Consider the following 3,693-nt stretch of genomic DNA (forward strand, 5'->3'; position numbering starts at 1 on the left):
TAAAACTTGTACATTTCTGAAATTAACTAGAAGTAGTCCTAGAAGAAGATGTGAAATAAATTCTGAAGTATTTGAGAGAGTAATTGTGAATTGAGTAATTAAAACTAAGAATTTAAAGGTGGGAACTAAGGTGTCAAGAATCTACTTGTAATGATCTAGGAGCACTCTTCCTTGATTCAAGTAACACAATTAGAATTGGAGTCCTATCCTATCCAATTAGAAAATATATCGATAAAACCAAATTTGAACTTCTATTGACCTAATTCTCAATGAATGAGAACTATGATAATTGGCAGGGATTCCATCACCAAACCATGCCCAGGAGACAATGGCAAACAACAAAATTTGCCAATCCCATAATCTAAAAGCAGGAGAATTGTGAAGATTAGGAAGGATTCCATCACCCTACCATGCTCAAGGGATGATGGTGAACAATAGGACTTACTAATTTCACAATCTCAAATCAGGAAAAGAAGATACTCAAAGCTATTGCAAATCTACAGTAATTTGAGTCACAATAAACCATTACAAACCGAAAGTATTCCTTAAATATCAAATTAGAATCCAAGGAGTTCAACATAAACATAAATCAAAATAATAGAAAAATCACATCATGCTACAAGCTTCACCTTTTATCCTTAGCTAAGAGGTTTAGCCAACCACAGACATGATTGGATCTAAAACCCTAGAAGAAAGCATGAAAACAACTAAGGAAGAAGAAAAAAACTCTTGGCGACTGCTTCTCCACCCTTTTCTCTCCACTCTTTAAACCCTAGAAGGAACATCCTAGGGAGTTTTATTTATAGCTATGGAACTTCAACTTTCGTACCTAGTTGGAAAACTCTAGAAACCCCCAAGTCAAGAAGTGCGTGCTCGATTCGCTAGTTCCCAATTACACAAGTGATGGTTGAACTACTAGGGTCTTTGTACTTTTGTGGCACGTCTTGCTTGAGGATGGCACTCACTTTTCTATCAGAATAATTCTCTGTTAAATAGTTTGTCGTCTCTTGGTAATGCATAGATCTTTTAGAAATTTGGTGTATGAAGAGATTTATTTAACAACATCTAGTAGAGGGATGCTGACCTTCACTTGCTTAAGCACCTCTTGAATATCCTGAGAATTTGATAGAGGTTTTGGTGCAATCAACCATTGAGGTAATTGAGCAATCGGCTTGCCTTAAGGTTCTGGTTCTAATCTACATGGAGTAATGCTAGGTCTATCATCCATGTCTTCTTCCATATCCTTAGACTTTTCAGTCTTCACCGGAATATATTTATCAATTATTTTACCACTTATAAGAGTGGTGATAGACTTAGATTGTTCCACATATTGATTTGAAGAGCTTGATTCACTAATTTCATATTTTGGTTTAGGATTGGGGAGAGGCTGGGCCGAAAAGATCTCTTTCTCCCCACTCAAAATTTTTGTCTCACACCCTTGTATAACCTTCGAAAGGTCTTGAATGGCCTGCATTATACTCTGGTTAAAAAGCTCTTGATTTTGAAGGTTTTTGAAGACTGGATCCTCTTGAAGGTTTCCTTGATTCAGGAATTGGTCAGGGAATCCTTGAGGAGTAGGAGTTTGTCCATTCCTCCAGCTGGAGTTGTATGTATTTGAGGTGGGTCCACTGAAAGGTCTTTGGTAGTTATTCGCGGCATTTAACTGCTCATTCAGAATTTCTTGAAAAGCAAGTATTGTTGGACAATTTTCAGTTGTATGTATGTTGTAAGTGTAAATACCGCAAACTTCTTTCTTAGCCTTATCCTTTTATTGTTCCATGGCCTCGACTCTTCTTATGAGATTGGCCACCCTTGCACTCAAGTCATCTTCTTCTTTTGTAGCATATATTCCTCCCCTTTCCTTTGATTGAGTAGGCTTAGAAGTTGTGGGTTTTAGAGAGATGTCCCATGATTATGTGTTTTCAGCAAGTCTGTCTAAATAATCCCACATATCGTTGACATCTTTGTTCATGAATTCCCCATTGCACATCGTCTCGACCAATTGGCACATGGAAGATGTCAGTCCATCGTAAAAGAAATTTGTGATATGGCATGTTTTAAAACCATGTTGTGGGCATGAACTAACAATATCCTTGAACCGCTCCCAATATTGGAAGAATGTTTCATCTTCCATTTGGGCGAAGTTCATGATTAACTTTCTAAGGGTGTTTGTTTTATGATATGGGAAAATTTTCTTAGTGAACTCCCTTGTCATGTCATTCCACCTACCAATCGATCGTGGACGTAGTGACTGTAACTACGTCTTCGCCTTTTCTTTTAAGGAGAAGGGAAAGAGTTTCAGCATGACCACGTCCTCAGACACATTATGAAAGTATAAAATGGCTATCATCTCATTAAACTCTTTCGAGTGTAGATATGAATTTTCATATTCAAGTCCATGAAATTTTGAAAGGAGTTGGATCACTCTTAGCATGATATTCATATGTCCTACATTCTCTGAAAAAACCATACGGGAAGGTGTGCTCACCCTCGCTAGTTGTAAATAATCTCATAAAGTACGAGGCGAGGGTGCTGGATGCACCTCATTCTAATCCTGGATTTCCTCAACCCTAGTTTGAGGATTTGGAGGTTAATTGGTTTGTTGATTGTGTCATGCCCCAAACTCGAAAACCGGGCTCACAAAATTCTCGATCACCGAATCCAATGCCGACAGCCTCTATAGTACCCCATTCTCGGCTTCCAACGCCCATATGTCAAATTCTGATCCTGGGATCCTACAAGGAGGATTTTTCAACGTACATTTATCTTGTAAAAAGCATAACCACAGGTTTACCCAAATCATGAAGGCAACATCATCATCACATATCTACTAATATAAACAATTGAACACATTGCCGAAAGGGAAATACATATATCGATAATCAAAGCTCTAGAAGACAGTTGCATGCTCCAAGCTCGACGCTGCTGCGACCTAACGCCACCTGCATGCATCTATCATGCATAAGCTTATAGAAAGCTTAGAGGGTGATGTAAGTGTGTGTGCAAGGTAAGTGTCAAGTATGCAATATCAGAGTAATGTGAAAACATGCCGGTAAATCCATAATTACTATCAGCCTTATCCAGGCTATGCGATGCAAAACATAATAAGCCAATATCATATACAGAGGAAACAATGTAGATTATCTATGCAATGCGGAGTCATAGTAAGCCAAATATCATCTACTGAGGATGTAATACAATATGCAAATCCTGACAGCTCCACGAATACGGTCAACCTCATCTAGGCCATATAAATACAGAAACATAGCAACCTAAAATGTCATATGTAGTGGATGTAATGCAATATGCAGTGCGAATGAAATGACCAAGCTAGAGTGTAAAGTCGGGATGATAGTACGTAGTATCATAAGCTATGGGGTTCATCATAAGGGACTTCTATCCAAACAAGTCTCATACCTAAATTTGGATAGCTAGACTCAATGTGGTAAACTCCTAATCTCAGGTTAGTTGCGTGCCCCAACAGAAATCCTGGCCATTGCAAAGGTATAAAATAATTAGTTGCACACCACCAACCTAAGTGGATAGTGAATGAATGAATGAATCAAATGCTAAGTATGCAACTGTTGCTCAGTAAGTCCACATATCAGTATTATACATCTCTGGGATCATCACCGGGTTCTAGTACACTCCAAGCTAGCTATCGCCCCTGCCGGCCTCGCAGCCCAACGAGTT

General features: G+C 38.6%; 1 non-coding gene across 1 annotated transcript; it reads left to right on the forward strand.

The window, feature by feature from the left end:
- Positions 1-2,060: 2,060 nt before the first annotated feature.
- LOC131247528 (small nucleolar RNA R71) lies at positions 2,061-2,167 on the forward strand. Its single transcript, XR_009171813.1, has one exon. It is a non-coding gene; the product is annotated as a small nucleolar RNA R71 (small nucleolar RNA).
- Positions 2,168-3,693: the final 1,526 nt, after the last annotated feature.

The sequence above is a fragment of the Magnolia sinica genome, chromosome 5 (genome assembly GCF_029962835.1).
Source record: "Magnolia sinica isolate HGM2019 chromosome 5, MsV1, whole genome shotgun sequence".
Taxonomy (NCBI): Eukaryota; Viridiplantae; Streptophyta; class Magnoliopsida; order Magnoliales; family Magnoliaceae; genus Magnolia; species Magnolia sinica.